Here is a 17,183-nt window from a genome sequence, read left to right on the forward strand (position 1 = left end):
ATTAGGCAGGTTCACAAAATTGAGTGGTGTAAGAACCTGAAAAACTTGTTGTCTTCCTTGTGTTTGCAGAGACTCTGGCAGTCCACTGAGCCTGATTCATTCCCGTCCAAAGAGCCAATCAAGAAGTTATACTGGTAGAGGGTGACGCAGATGGATACCCTTAACAACACCCGAGGGTCTCTGTCTATAGGCTTTGCACAATTTAAGTCAACCCCATTATATGAACAAAACCTGGACTGCATCACCAGTCCACTTGACAGAAAGGTATATATCCAGTTTAGGATTGAATCCTTACCCCTCAAAGTGTTAACAGCCAAATGGGCAACCCAACCAGAGATGTCACTGTTATGTCCAGTCTGCAAAATCCACAATGAAAGTGCACCCATGTTCTATGTGCTTGTGTGGCGTACATACGCCGAGATTGACATGGATCAAGCCAGTTGGCCTGCTCTTAGGCAGTAGGAACTATGCGATAGCGTTAAGAATATTAAGGTCCGACTCTAGACCTCTTTATGCAAGCTCCATCGCAAATGTTATGTTCAGGATGTGGTTTATAAGGCAAAAACTAATATCACCCCAAACTAGAGGGTAAGAAAAAATAAGTGCCGGGGCTCTCGTCAGGAGGCAACTTGCACTAGCCCGTTTCCCCTGTTAGTGTGGCCTGAAACAGAACCGACTAGGGACCATTAAAGTGGGGAGAGGATGTGGCATAATGGCCAGAGCTGCAGACTTCAGACCTGGGGAACCGGCGGTGTTGGGACCGGCCGCCAGACATGCGGCGGTCCTGCACCGTGAATTAGGATGCTACCGCCACCATGGCGGTCGCATTCTGCAATTTAACATTGTGGCGGGTACTGCTGACAGCAGCCCCTGCCGCGATGTTAAATTTGCATGCCTGGCATTTCACTGCACCACATGGCAGGTACCACACGGTGCCTGCCACTTGGTGCGGCGAAATGTCCAATTGCACCCCACCTCCCCCAGACACAAGGGGGGCACGCAACGGGCCCCTGGACCCAATCCCCGCCAGCCTTTCCATGGCGGCACGGCCTTTCGGTCCCCACATCCTAATATGGCGGACGATGCCTGCTAGGCACCGCCACCATATTCGTGGCCCAGCTCCACCCAGTAGGCAATCGTAATGATTGCCACCGGTGGAAAAGCTGCGGACGGACTTTGCTTCCGCCGCGATACTCACCTCCATCATAATATGGCGGGGAGTAAATCTCGTGACGATGGCGGAACGATCGCCACTGCCGGCCCAGTGGTGACAATCGTTCCGCCATCGTAATGAGCCCCTTGGTTCGAGTCTCTGCGTCACGTCAGGGCTATTCACTTAATCTCTCCATAAATAAATGTGCCCCTAACTGGTGCTCATGAAAAGCACTGGTGTTGATTATTAACTGCCGGTGCTGAGCACTGGAAACCACCGGCTCAAATTAAGCACTGCCCTAAACGTCATTTTTCCAGGAGTGTTGCTGTGTGTATTATTCATCTAGTTTTTCGGTTGATGTGTTCACGTCCTCCCTATTTTCCCCGGCTTGATTTTCTCCTTTATTCCTACAGTGGTGTGGTAATTGATCATTGCACTCTGCACTTTATAGAAGAGCTGAAAAGCTGTGTCTCTCCTATAGGCGTTGTCTTCCTACTTTTCTTTTCACTATTAATGATTCATGTTTTTATTGCTTTTAATCCCGAACGTTCTATATATATTGTGCTGATAGAGATTCTGGGCAAATCACTTAATCTCCCCGTGCCTAACAAAAAAAAATGAATGTGTGTCCTCATGTAACGTAACTGATGCTATGTAAAGCGCTCTGATACGATACCTGATTGGATTCGGGTCTAGTTCGCGCTTCATAAAACTGCAACAAAAAAAAAAGAGTGACTGTGCACCATGTTGGTTTAGCCTTTGTTGTGATGTGTATATATTGCTTTTATCTATGTCGCTGTTTCATGGATTTATTTTTCTCCAAAATAAGCATAAATGAATAAAAGAATATCAGTTAGGACAGGTGGGGATAGATATCCAGGAATGACCAATCTCAGCTCAGGATGAGGCGCATCCATAGTTTTCCTGTGTTATTGCTCTCTGTGTCTGTCCCACGATGACCCTTGGGCACAGGAAGGTGCACAGACTGTGGAACCCTGTCCTCTATAAAGGCCCTCACGTGACAGCTGTGGGTTCATAGAGAGGGAACTTTAGGCCAAAAATATCAGTTCTGCCATTAGATTTTGATAAAACTTCGCAGTTCTGAAGATATTAGCAACTCGACCCTTCCCTTTTTTCTTTATAATCCCACATTCTTGACAAAGTTTATGACAAACATTCTTGTAATGATGTGCTTTTAATATGATGATACAGAGGAATACTCGTTTTAGGTCAGCTCTAGGGACATGTTTAGGTGTCTTGACAGCCTCATGTAGTGGAAAGTTTGTATAGGTAAATGTCTAGAGGGGCTCTGGCTCAGCCCTCTTCATTCCTTGGTCTATTCAGCTATCAATCACTTTTTGCGTCCGCCCTCCACAGCATGTGGCAATGGGTCAACCCGCGCTTACACCTCAGTACCAGGGCTAGTGGCCCATTACTTTACTCTACCAACGGTTTTTCTTTTTATTCCTTATCCTTCTTTTCTTTTAAAAAAGTTCGTCAATCTACTGTGTGTTAAATTGTGTTCAGGTTATAGTCATTCAAAAGCAATGTAACATTTTCTTTGCACCGGTACGAATTATTTTCTCCTTTGAATTGCTTTGAAGCTAACAAGGGTTTCTATGCCTGTTCTCAGTACACCTTCCTGCTAGGAAAAAGAGACTGTCCTATGGAAAATGATTGTTAATGTTTTCGGGTATTTATTGTCTTGCAAGAATATCTCCACCATGTTTAGGCAGCATATTTTTTCTTACTATTTTTGTGGTGTTTATTTGCAATAAAAAATTAAAAATACCCATCGGACCAGCTTGCCAAAGCCAGACCTTTTGCTTTAACCAACGCTTATTTCATATTACTGACACCTCTACAGCATCATGTTTTCTCTAATTTAAACTGCATTTAAAGCTTTTTTTCCCAATCGCATAACGTTCTGTGCGGCAATGCACATAACTGCCAAGTGGCCCCATGCCTTGTCCGACATGTCAAGCTGCTTTGCTTTTAACCAGCAGCATGGGGGGTTCTGGGGCTTAGAATTGTATATTGCCCATTATAAATCCAGGACTACAAGTCCCAGGGTGCAACCTGTGCCTGGCTGCCACACTAGTGGTTGCTGATAATCACACAATACATGGGGCCACTTTGCAGCTATACGTGGATCTTCAGATTACACACTGCCCTTGTCACCTATGCCTTTTTTCTGTATACAATCCAACCTGTGACACCACACTGTTTCTATATATATTTACAAAAACTAATAACATGAGTGCACATGGTTAGAAGCCCAAGAAGGACAGGCAGTCTTCATCTTGTATTTGCTATATCTAGTGTCATGTTTGAGAGGCCAGGTTGTTGCAATATTGTATTCACTATATTCAAGCCCACTGGAAGTATACACTTGTGCATCTACCTCACTTGCCACATAATCCACAACCTGCTGCATAATTTGTTTCTAACTCAAATGATAAAAAAATCCTGAATAAAGCCTCGAATGTGGTGCAGCGCATTGGCAAACACTTTGCAAAGATTAACTGGTCATGCTCGGTTGATGATTGTCATACTCTGATACTAATACATTGAAACCTTTGCCTTGGCAGGGCTGATGTGTGTTAAAATGACAAAATAGTGATGTTGGAACCGGCAGTTTCTGGTTGGCGAAAGGGATGCCCCCAGCCAGGCAGAACCTACCGCTCCCGTCAAGGGTGGGTGATTACACTCGCTGTGTAACATGTGCTCTCCCTTGGGTAGCTTGACATTGAGCAGTCAGACTTCCCTCAGAGGCAATGTGTAAAGCAAACGCACAGCAGTCACTCACGATAAATACACAGAGTCACAAAAGAGCCTTCACACAAGATATATGTACATAACATTTATATTCAACACTTCTAGGCAATCATTATAACATGAACTTCATATACTTTTGGAAAATTTACTAGCAGTACTAGGCCCACTCGTATAGTTATGATATCAATAGTATGCACACTGTGGACAGTTCCTAATCCCACCCATCCAATAGAGAGAGCACCCTTATGTGGTGCAATACGCTGTCCACCTCAGCAATCCTGATAATACAGTCCCACATGGTTATGGGGTACACCCCAGGTCACAACAATATCAAAGATATGTACATACATGAAACAAGAACACTTTTTAGCAGCACTGCGGGCCGGAGCCACACGGCTAAACCCAATGTCAAAAGTAATGCGCTTTTGGCATGCAATTAACGTATTAATCGGAACCACCGCCCAGGGTCGTGAACCACAGGCAATCTGCAGACTATCACCCCCACTCATACACACTCACTCCCCACCGCTACACAGTGTGACAGGTATCAGCCCAGTCCTTACGCTCTTACACACATACGCACTTAGTACCCTAATGCAGTGTTGCTGTTATCCAGTAAGTCAATGGATAACACCCTGCAGACTCTGTGGCCCCAGCTTCTTTCCACCATCTAGTTCACCCCGATTGTCCTACACCCCTGGATGGAAGATAACCAGCCCTACCTCCTGGATACTAGGCCACATGCAGCCGAAGTCACTCTTAGTCTGGGTCCTCTGGAAGCAGGTGTGAATATGTAGTAAGTTTTAATTAGGAGGTGGACGTAAACAAGGGGAGTTAAGCAGCCATTCGGGAAGTTCACTCACAGGTCTTAAAACACAATGGAGTCCTACAGTCTCTTGACCCGCTTCCCAACTATCTCGGAAGCGTCCCTTCAACCCAGTCAATCTCTCTCTCTCTCATTACTTTGGTGCCAAGATGTCCTCTGGAGAGGCCAGTTGTGGAGAGGGCGGTTGGTCCGCCGCAATGAGGGTTAAAGGGGAGCAACCAATGGATGGGGAGTAACACAGGGGAGCCTCTTGATAGGAGGAAGCACCCCATCCAGTATACATTGATCAGGGTCATGCCCAGGCAATCCGGTCACACACAATGACGAGTTGCAAATTCGTACCTCCCTGGAAATGAGGCACATCGTCCAGTGCACAATGATGCAGGTTGCACCAGACCAGTCCGGTCACACACACACAGGTGCAAGTTCAGCACAGCCACATGAGGTAGAATGAGGCACTAATATGGGTACAATCCCACCTCGGAGGGTCGCCCCTGTGAATCAGACACCACACACAATGAGCATGCAGTCAGTGTGTCGCATGTGAGAGATGCAGCACGAATGACAAAACGGGCCACGCGGGGTCCCACAAACGGTGAATCCGCTCACCACAAACTAGACGCTTATGAGTGTCAGGATCCCTGCAGTACAGGAACCACGCGCCTTATATGCGGTCAATATTTCTGGGGCTCCGCACTAGACAATCCGGACTCCAGACACAAGTCTTAGTTTCACGCTCACACCTCGCTACCAGTTGGGATTCAGAAGCTGATGTGGGTACTTGAGAGGGCACCGCTCTCCAGATGTCACAGGTAGATGGTGTAGATCCCTCACGGGATAGCTTTGATGTCCCCGAGATCTCTGGCAGAACAGGAGGCCTGCAGATGGGCCTTTAGAGAGCACACTTCAGGGCGCCACACTTCAGCAGGTCTTTGGCCCAGGCCAGCCACTATTCAGAAAGGGCAAGGAGATCTCCTTCATGGGCATTTATCCTCCATGTGCACAACAGAGTCCTCTGGCATTGTGCACCACTCAGTCAGGGTTCTCCGGTCCTGCATCCCGCAAGCATATCTCACCCTTTGCTGAACGATGGCACCAGTAGTTATACTGTTTTGTGTCTTTGAAGTTAGAGGTGGTTTAAGTAGTTTCCCTTTGATCCACAGATGTCTCCCCTAAGTTGTAGGCCTGTCTGCCATGGGGCTATGGAATGCAGATCTTAACCTTTAGTGGGGCCATGATCCAGCCCTTCGAGGCTAAGTGTCAGAACCTCTCTCTCTAATCTATCCCATTCGGCCCTCAAATGGCAGAGGTCTGCCGTTCTCGTGAGATGCCCATGTTTTATGGCTGTCACTTGGGGAATGCACAGATGTGCTCCCCCGACCTCTGGTGTCCACTGGAGCCTGGCACCATGGCACACAAGACTCTTAGAGCATAGAAATGTCCAAATTCTGTTAGTGGCATTTCTAAGTGAGTTTTGCCAAAACCTCCTTTACCTTTGGAACGGGTTTGGCATGGTGAATTTATTAATAGGAAACATCATGAGGCTGCTCTGCTGCAATCCACTATTGCAGCCTGAAGTGATGTCAGCCACTTCCCTCTGTTAATCTATGGGATGCGCAAGCCTCACAGGTAGTGAAAACACACACATTCCTCACTACCTGGGCGCACATGCGCTAGTGCGCACACCATCCTGCTATGGCAGGTTGGACACATAGTCCCCAGCACCAGGGGTGCAAGTGCACCCGTCTGAGTCTGCAACACAAGAGACTCCACAAAATCCAAACAGTAAAAGTACTTTTAGAAAACAAATTAACACATGAAAGCTACAGAGTTTTACATGGCTGTCATGAGGCACCAACTGCACTCAATATTACCATTACCTCCCACAGAGAACATAAGACACAACTCTTGGCACTATCTTGCGCACAGCACTGCTCCAAGGCTTCTCATTGGCTTCGTCTTTCATCACTTTTCATCCTTTCACATATAATGCAATCAAAGCCTCCTAATGGGGAAAGATGCCTCAAAAGACAAACCCCCCTGGAGCTGAGCAATAGACACACCTACACCCCAGGAGCACAAACAATCTGCAATATCCTTTGGCACATGTATTCATGTATGAAAGATCCATAACTGTATCAAGTCGGCCAATATCAAATATATTCTATCGCTAAACAATACAATGGTCTACTTCAATCTTGCCAGCCACTTTCTAGTATGACTGAATTCCGGACAATAGGAAATAGAACCATATATATTGTCCACTGACCACATTAACTGTGGTCAATAAGAATCCAGAACCTTAACAGGCGCCCAGATTCCGAAACTTCTTTGGGACCAAACATCTAGTATGAATACTCTTTTGCCAAGGCAGTTAGCATAACATAAATCACCCTGTTGCGCCATGTTTTTTGATGTTACAAAACTCAATTACCACTTGCTTTCCCTAATTATAAACATCTCTGAATTGCCAAGCCTTTTCAGGATGAAGCCTACCAGACAGTGGCCCCGCTTGCAGCCATCGTCAGGAACCATGGACTCAATATCGTCTTCTACGCCGACAACACCCAGCTGATCCTCTCCCTCACCAACGAACCCACAGTTGCCAGGAGCAACTTCCACAACACGCCTACAAAGCCCTCCATGACGCGGGTCCTACATACCTCAACCACCACCTCTCATTCCACGCACCCAACAGACAGCCCCACTCTGCCCAGGGCCAGACTGGAAACCGAAATCGACCCTGGCAAAGACCTTGGATGGCTCCGGGGAAACAGGCGGCCGCGCTTTGTGCCGCTGTTGTTGCACGGGCCGATATTGCTGCTATGCTGCAAAACCAGCCTCCGGTAACAAAAACGCCCCCCCCCCAGGGGGCTAAAACCGCTCCCCACCCTGGCAGCCCACCGGGAAACGCCCAGTGCCCGCAACGGCCAGTCCAGCCCTGACTCTGCCCATTAGGTCCTGGCTACTGTCCCACAGATCCGTAAGACCAGGGCTGGAGGAAGATCCTTCCCCTACCTCGCCTCCAAGCGTGGAACACCCTGCCTCTCCACCCCATGCAATCACCGTCGCTGTCCCAATTCAGGAAGGACCTCAAGATCTGGCTCTTCGACTGAACCACAGTGCCTAGACCAATCAGCAGCCCAGCCCCCCCCCCCCCCCCCCCAAGCCCCCCACCAGCGCCTTGAGACCCATATGGGTGAGTAGCCGCCCTTTACACGCATTGATTGACAGTGCAGCTGTCTGGTTTGCTAACAACATCTAAGGGATATTCTGAGAGCTTCCATTAACTTTGGGTTTTGTAACTCACATTTGTTTGTGTCAGGTTCCGATCTTCCTGGCGTCCTCGGAGCTGGGCTGATGCTTAATGGGGTCCACCTCTTGACTGCCCCAAGTCCGGAATGCGAAAGAACGCGGACTAGTGGAATAGTCAAGTGAGGGAAGGAAAGGGTAGGGACAGCGGGGAAGGAGATCTGAGGAGAGAAATGAACACAATCAAAAACGGTTGAGGAAGAACAGTCTCGTGCTGTGAACACGGTCTAACAGGTGAGTAATGAATTATGTCTACACTCTACCTGAAAAGGAGAAAATACGAAGCTGGAATGCCTGAAGAGAGAAGCGGAGGACTACACTGGTTTTAGCCTGCAATGTAACCAGAAGAGAGAACATTCAAGTTACACGGATTACCAGCCACCCCTCAATGAACTCCCTTTATATCAGAACAACATGGGGGAGGTTCCTACGTACCCGAAGATTTTGGATCCCAGGGTTCATGAGCAACACAGTGACCTTCTCCACTCCGTATCTCTCTAAGCCCTAGGCAAAGAATAGACAATGAACAAAAGTGGTGTTAACTGATCAACAGTGATGGGGCACCACAATATGGACGCTTTACGGAAACAAAATGGTGAAGGCAATAGTGGGACTACCCGATAGGGAAATACGTCTTTCCACTACCTGAGCGAGTAGCGCTTACGGTGGGCGTCAGCAAAGTTTTGCTCTGTAATCAAGTTTATACAGAGCCCTATTCTTGCTCTATCTCCGCTACAGAGTACACAGTAGAATAGCTTGACAAATATATGCGTCTCCCACCAGGGAGTGTCTTACGGTATCCAGTCGTGCAGGGGATCTCCCAAAGAACCTTCCAGGATGTTTCTCCCGGCCTGGGATGCCGCGGGCAGCGAGGAAAGCGGGGAGTCTTGGAGAGGCTTCTCTGCAAGAGAGGCGAACGCACTCTCACCAACAGAGGAGCGTAAATAACCCAAAGAACGTTCCTCTGCACGAGACTCGGAAAGTGAATCTCACCAACAGAGGAACCAAGATGTGTGCAACAAACGCTTTAGCGTTCCTCTGCACGAGACTCGGCAGTGAGGTCTCTCCAACAGAGGAACGTAAATAACCCAAAGAACGTTCCTCTGCACGAGACTCGGAAAGTGAATCTCTCCAACAGAGGAACCAAGATGTGTGCAACAAACGCTTTAGCGTTCCTCTGCACGAGACTCGGCAAGCGGGTCTCTCCAACAGAGGAACGGGAGAGGCAGACCTCCGGAACGAGGACCAGGAACGAGGAAGCTGGGTAGTACTCACGGTGCCTAGATTTGGAATCCAGACTTGCTGGCCGTCGGGTTGTCGCTTCGTCGGAACTCCGTGACTGAGGGAATAACCAGCACTGAGTGTTCTTCCGGCCTTGTAGATAACGGAAATGCGCTCCGCGTCAGAGTCACGTGGTCCGTGTCTCGGGCAGAGCATCTTGGGAAATGTAGTTTTTTCTGGCATTGTTGGAGCGGGAAGATTAGACAGTCAGTGATTACCGGGTGCTCGGCCTGACAGTTTGCTTTATATTAGCTGGCTTTATTTGTTTTAGGCTGGCCAGCTTGAGTTCATCCCTTCAGTGGAGCATATCTTATTTACTGTATTCTTCCATAATTGCCCATTTTCTGTAAACAGACCTTTAAATCTTTTTCTTCTCTTGTCACATTTGCTGTGCAATCAAAGACAAAGCTCAAATTTCAGTCTCTATCTTCCGAAGGAGCTTTTCTTTCTCTGACTTCAAAGGGAGATTTATGTGACAATCCTCATGGGTACCACCCATGTGAGAGAAGAGGCTGTAGGATGCTATTTGTTCTATCATGCAACAAAATGTAAATGTTTGTAAATGAACTGTGCAAATATTTCAGAATATAGTGGAATTTGGAAAGCACAAATGAAGCACTTTTTTTGCAATTCTGAAGTGTGGTGGAAACAAATATTTCAATACGATCAAAACAAATCAATACACTTGGTGATGCAATTCCCACACATTATCGTTTGTGAGCTGTATAGTTTTATCAGTAAAACTGTATGTCTGTGCAAATGTAATGGTCGATTGAAAATGTGTTCTCTTTTGGCAGTGTGCTACAACACCATGCATGCTCCACTCTACCGCAGTCACTCTACTCCACTCTACACTACTCCAAGCCACCCTACTCCACTCTGCGCCACTCTACTTTGCTGTTCGCCACTCCCCTCTGCAACACTGTAGGCCACTCCACTCTAGGCCATTCCTCTCTAGGTCACTCCACTCTACGCCACTATACTCCATTTTACGCCCTGCCTCTCCACACCACATCACACTGACACTTTACTCCACTCTATGCTACGCCACTACACAGCACTCCACTCTACGGCACTTTACTCTCTATGCCACTCCACTCTACGCTCCTCCACTCCGCTCTGTGCCCCTCCAATCACTGCACCTCTGCTCTCCGCCCTGACACTCTAAACTCTGATAATCTACACCCCAACACTATACGCCATGCCACTCTTTGCCACTCTTATCTTCTCTATGACAATTCCCTCTAGGCCACATCACATTAATCCACTCTACGACAATCCATTCTGACACTCAATGTTACTCTACGCCACTCCACTCTGGCACTTTCCTCCACTCTGAGGCATTCTATGCCACTTCACTCCATTGTATGCTATGCCACTCTACACTGCTTCACTCTGTCACTCACTTTGTGACACTCTTTTTCACTCTACGCCCCTTACGACACTCTACGCCGCCTCCACCCTCCGCTATCCACTTTACGGTACTCCACTCTACGGTACTCCACTGAACTCTATGCCACTTCACTCTACGATGCTCCACTCTGACACTTCCAGTTCTCTCTACTCTACGCCTTTTCACTCTAGGCCACTTTACTCTACTCTGTGCCACTCGACTCTGTGGCACTCCACAACCCTCCATAACCGTCTACTCTGCGACACTCAACTGTACGGCACACCACGACCCTCTATGATGCTCTGTACCACTCTACGACACTCTACTCCACTCTACGTTATGCCACGCCATGCCACTCTACGGCACTCCACTCCACTCTACTTTACTCCATTCTATGCTACGCCATTCTATGCCCTTTCACTCTACGTCATTCTACCCTGACACTCAACAACATGCCACTCTACTCCATGACACTTTATGCCACTCCACTCTACGACAGTTCACTCCATTCTGTGCCACAACACTCCATGTCCTTCCACTCTGCGCCCTTCCACTCTGCGCCCTTCCACTCTGCGCCCTTCCACTCTGCGCCCTTCCACTCTGCGCCCTTCCACTCTACACCCCTCCACTTTGCGTCCCTCCATTCTGAGCCCCTACACTTTGTTCCCCTATAGTCTTCTCCACTCTGACACTCCACTCTATTCCATCCCACTCCACTTTGTACCACTCCATGAAAATCCCCTCTACTCCACAAACATTTAGCAATGCTGAACAGTAGCCATGTTAGCTTACAGCATGGTTAAAACACACTGGCAAAGCCAATACAATAGCTCTTGCATAGGCGAGACCTATTGGCTTTGCCAATGGTTGTTACTATTTATGATTTAAAGCACCAGGCAAAATGTAGCTTTTCCAAGATACAAACCATCCTCTAGCACCCTGTTTTTTTATAATTATAAACAACTCTAGACCATGGAAGCATAAACCGTCCTGCAGCACCAGGTTTTTCCCTAATTACAAACCTCTCTGGATTATCCTGCTTTTAAGGGCTCAGCTACAGGCAGCTTTAGCGGTGTGTTGGCAGACCTGTTCTTTCCAATACATACCGCAGTTACAGGGAGCCCTGGGTTAGAGCTGTGCTCATGATTAGATGGGTATATTCTGAAGTGTCTACTCTTGCTTTGATAGCTTTTCTCCGTATTCTCGTATTTGTTCCATTCAGGACCATTTCAGTCTCTATGTGCTGATTGGATGATTTGTCTCCTATTATGGGGCTAATGTCAGGGAACTATATTTACTTTTTCAAATTGTATTTGCTTTTTATTTTTAGCACTCAATTCAAGTGAATTGCGTTCTCTGCTATTCTACTTTAGCCACACTTTTTCCTGATCTCTCCCAATTTACCCGTCTTCTCTGCTTGCCCCCTGCCTCCCATTTCCTTATTAACACTTTCTGCGTGCCTGCTTCACTGCATGCTTCTCCTGCTCCCCTTGGTGGTAGCTTTCTTTTTCACCACTTTCTCGTTGCTTCCTTCTTTCCCCACTTTGCCTCATTCCCACCTTGCATTGCTTTCTAGCGAGTAAAGCAGTCTGGTGTCCCGTGTAAATGAGAGACACAAGGCAGAGTGACACGGCGAGTCAAGTCATGGCATTATGAGACTCTACCTTCTTTGGGATTTCAAATCCTTCCAATGCTAATAGCTTTTCTTTTTAAATGTACTCTGGAATTTATGTTTTTATTTACATAACGGCTGCCAGGGTTTATGCGTGATGCTCCAGTCTAAGTTATTTTCCGCCTTGCATTCTGGGACTTGTAGTCTTGATTTAAATTTAAAATGAACAGCACTACAAGTCGTATAATTCAACGATAACCCTGGACTGGAGCAGCCCTTCACGAATGGACCTAAGAACATAGTCAGGGATGACATATATTGATCCCGTCGCTCTCATGAACCAGGGACTTCATTCATTTATGTAAATTCTGACCCCGCAGCTCTGCAGCAACCAAGTACTTGTTTTATTTACATAAAAATACCGACCCACTGCTCTGCCGGAACCAGGGCCTTAATTCTACCGGGGCTGTCCTACCGTTCCCTTTCTCTTCTAATGATTTTAGCCTGTAGTCCTCTCTCTATGTTCATGGTTCTTGCGTCAACTCGGCCAGTTTTCCCACGTGCAGCTACTTACATACGTTACAGTCCCACCTGGTCCTTCATATGCTTTTTGTGGCCGACAGCTTTCATTGCTCTCCAACCAATAGCAGCCCGTGCTCTCTTGCCACTTCCACCCCCGCACCTCCATCTCAGCGGTGAGTCTTTCTTGGAAGAAGAGAAAGCTTCAATCTGTGATTAGTTGTCGACAATATGGACAAGTCCTAAACCATTCCAAGCTTCCCGAGCCCACTCCTAGAATTAAATGTTATCCGTAGAACACCGTAGAGGCTTTTGTTTTAGCAACTCCACTACGTCATGACTGCTGCCAAAATACGTCAGCAACTGGCTGGAACAGCAGCTACGCCACCAGTATGCATAAATAGACAATGTGTTGGTTCACTTTAACCCATTTTGGTTTTATCGTGGTCTTTTCGTATGTTGTAGATGACTCAAGACACTTCCAGCTAGGTTACAGGTAGTTTTATTGTAGACACAGCTGAGCGCACACCTCGCCAGCTGACCAGACCCTTGAACTGACAAGAGTGGAACACTGACATACAAGCTAGAAAACTCACAGGTATTCTCAAAGACTAAGGAAGTAGAAACACAAAGAAAGGCCTAATGACAACAGGTGGCCATGTTGAGAGAAGCATAATATACAACACATCTTGCTCCTTTACAGAGAAAAAAGGAAATAAAAATACAAATCACAAAAATGAAGCTTAATGTATGGGAGACAACAACAATAAGCATTAAGACCGGTAGGAGAGCTACGACGTCTTGAACTTTTAGTTCTCGAAGGAAAAGGAGCGTTTCTGGGTCACGAGTGAAGGGTGAGATTGAAGGGCGCCACCCCTCCTAGGGGGCGTGGCGCCGTTAGTGGCAACAAAGGGACGACAGTGTAGAGATCCCTTCCGGGTCACGTAACCCGGAAGGGGATACCAAGTTGCAAACCGGAAGTGCGTAGGGAGGAAGGAAGGCAGGCTGACTCCGGAAGCAATTTACCTCTGGCGCGAGACTTGAAAAACCAGCGAGCCAGTAGACGCCCCCTCTTTGTCCACTCGCCTGCCGGGGTCAGAGGTCGCATTGGAAGTTCCTGCTGGGATCGTGAGCGGCATCTCGGACGTCGAAGAGTCCAAGCGACTCTAAATGCAGGTGAGCGGGCCTCACAGTGTGCTTGTCGAAGCGGATGTTTATATAATTTAGCCCGGGGGGGCTCCGCGTGTGAGTGCAGGTAATTTAGTGCGATTGGGCCATGAACAGAGGCATGCCTACCCCTGATCTATTCGTGTTACATTCAGGAGGCAACGATATGATCCCGGAGGGAAGGAGGGGTGTAAAAGAGTCCTTGTTTTCAGTTCTGGCAGCGGTCAGGAACATGCTACCTAATACGATATTGTTGTGGTCTGAAGTTATACCAAGGCAAGTCTGGGCGCGGGGTGCTCCTCCGAAGGCAGTGAATAAGTCAGTGAGGAGATTAAATCAGTCGGTGGCGGAGATCCTAAAGAAATCAAGCATCCGGACCATAAGGCACAAGTTGATACAAACATCAAGGCTAGAACTTTATGCGGCGGATGGGGTACATCTGTCCGAGGCAGGTAATGAGTTGTTCATACAGACAGTGCTAGGAGCCATCGCGGAGGCATTCGAGCGCGGGGGGGGAGGTCGAGTCGGCCAGTAAGCGCCTCGCCCTGTGGCGGGGTCCTGGGCTAGAGGAATGACAGGGACTCCTTTAGTCGGTGCCATTTTGACCCCAGAACAGGTCTTGGAAATCATCATGGGCTCCGGGCTGGCGAGAGATTTGGGGCTGACCTGCTGGTGGCTCTGGATTCTCTAGCTCTACCCTGGAAGCCGTTAGTTGTCACAAGTGGTGGCAGATCATTTACCTGCGACTCTGTTGACCGGAGGGCGGTCAACGCAAGGAGAGCAGGCTATCTTGGTTGTGGCCTGCTGGCACAGCCCGAAGGTCAAGCAAAGGCCCCTTGGAGAGCGGGTTGTAAATATAATGACAATGTATAATTTTGAGATTTATTTGAATGCTGTGGTGTTTATAAGAAAAGTGTTTTAAAAGATTTTACAAATAAATAAGAGAGGCCAATGGAGTAATTGGCCAGAAAGGTAATATAATAAACGTACACACTGTGAAGACCAAAGCTGACTCGGGTGTCTCTATGGGAGAGTGGAGAATGGTGAGAGGGGGTCAAGTGCACTTTGTATGCCAGCTATAGAGGAATCACTAAAACAACCGACAGGCATCACCACCACCTACTCCCCTTAGACTGACTAAAACAGGAAAAGACAGTCCACTTTCTCCGATCTGTCCTTGTCCAGCAAAAACAGGAAGAGACAGTTCACTTTCTTCAATCTGTTTCTGTCCACCACCGCTTTCCGCTCCAAGTTGAAGGTGAGCAGCATAACAGATGCCTCCAAGTCTTTAGATTACCAATATCTGGATTTAATGTTCCTGAAGAAATTATTGAAGCCAGTTCTTTCTCTGTGCTTGTTCTGAACTAGGTGTCCCAGTCGGATTCCTTCCACCAGTTCTAGGCTTCTATCTCCGGTTCTGAGACTCTTTCTCTGGTTCTAAGCCTCTTTTTAGTTGCTTTAGGCCTCATACACCGCTTCTGGACTCTGTGTCATTTTTTTTAGATTCTTGGTAGTGGGCACTCTGCCCAGTCTTGTTTTTTTTTATCTTCTTTGGTTCTGGGTCTAAGTCCAAGTTCTGAGTTCTTTGTCGCGGACCTAGTTTTCTCTTTCACAGGTTCAGGGCTCATAGACCCGGTTCTAGTTCTGGGCTATCCATCCTAGTTCTGTGACCTTTGCCCCCATTTGGTACTGGTTCTGGGACCTTTGTCCATTGCTGGTTCTGGTACCTTTGTCCCCTCTCGTACTGGTTCAAAGCCCTTTGTCTCCTGCATTTTCTGGTTCTGGGACCTTTGTCCCCATTGTGGCCCGGTTCTGGATTCTCCCTCCTCGTTTTGGGCTCTTTAACCCGGTTCAACGTCTGGGAACTTTGTCCTCAATTTAGGCTCTCAGCCCTGGTTCTGGTTCCTTCGGGACCTTTGTCCCCGTTTTGACTCAGATCAGTGTCCCAGTTTAGGTTCCTTGGAATCTATGACACGAGATTTGGATTCTTTGCCCCCATTCTTCTTAAGAGGTTCTTACCAATAATGCATGTAATCCTATTGAAGTGGCTCATTTGTGAATCACTGAAACAGATCTGGACGTGGGCACAGGAGCCGCATTTTTATCATTTTATAATGCGTCTAATCTTGTCTCATGTGTAACACTAACACTGTAGAAAACGCTATATTTATAGCCAAGTTGTGCCCCTATTTGTTCCAGCTTTGCTTTTATTCAATTTGCTTGAGATGTCCGTCACGTTTATGATTTAGATTCCCTGGTACGGAGTCTCTCAGTCTGGTTTCTGGTTTTATTTCAAAGGTTTTGAGTCACTACATCACACTTAAGACCACTGCTGGACTGTGCAATGTTGCTCTGCTGGGTAAAATAACCGTTTTCCCATGTACTGTATTACAGGCAGAACTCCTCAGACATTGAATGTCAAGTTCTATCGAGAGAAATACATGTTACATTAAAATAATATGTGTCTTCTTTCTTTTAGAAATAGACCGCACCCCACAGTTAGGATAATGCAGACAGAAACATGCAGAACCGCCTGCCACTCAGAGGCTTGTGAACTCTTCGGAAGTCTGAGCCCCTTTAATGCGTATTACTTACTTTGCTGGCCTCATAACGCTGCTCTTATGCTGCCGAGTGCTGCATGATGTGCCGAGTGCACACCGGTTCGCTAAGCGTTCAGACAGAGTTGATTTCAGGACAGCGCTTATGATATTGACAGACGCGCATCGCTAAGGCATAGGAGAAATGTGAGGTAGAGACGTGACGGCAAAGTGAACACATCTACACTCAAGATGGCGGCCCTACGTTGCGTGATGACGTGCCATGAGGAGGCTGGAGCGCTCCCTGTCGTCAACAAAAAGATATCTTAGTGACGGCGCTTCCTAGCAATGCTTTGAGCGTGAAGGAGTGGTGCATGAGAGGAGAGATACACGTAGACAAGTAACTGACTCACGGTTCAGGCGAGTGACGTCAGAGGTACTTGCGATTGATTTCTTCCTCTCTTCCCACGTTTCATTTTTCTAATTTCCACTTGTTTCAAGATTTCTCATTTCTTTTGTCCAAGTTTCTAGCAGAAGTTAATTAGACCGCCGTTTTGATGATGCAGAAGTTGCGTGCATCCGGAGGGTTTGCCTTCTCTTATTGT

General features: G+C 47.4%; 1 protein-coding gene across 2 annotated transcripts in view; it reads left to right on the forward strand.

The window, feature by feature from the left end:
* Positions 1-13,532: 13,532 nt before the first annotated feature.
* GALR3 (galanin receptor 3) overlaps positions 13,533-17,183 on the forward strand; it is a 333,989-nt gene continuing 330,338 nt past the window's right edge. For both annotated transcript variants that reach the window (XM_085601386.1, XM_085601388.1), the window contains exon 1: positions 13,533-14,050. The gene's annotated coding sequence lies outside the window, so the exon portion shown is untranslated. The remainder of the gene's footprint in view (positions 14,051-17,183) is intronic.

This window comes from Triturus cristatus, chromosome 4_2, assembly GCF_964204655.1.
Source record: "Triturus cristatus chromosome 4_2, aTriCri1.1, whole genome shotgun sequence".
Taxonomy (NCBI): Eukaryota; Metazoa; Chordata; class Amphibia; order Caudata; family Salamandridae; genus Triturus; species Triturus cristatus.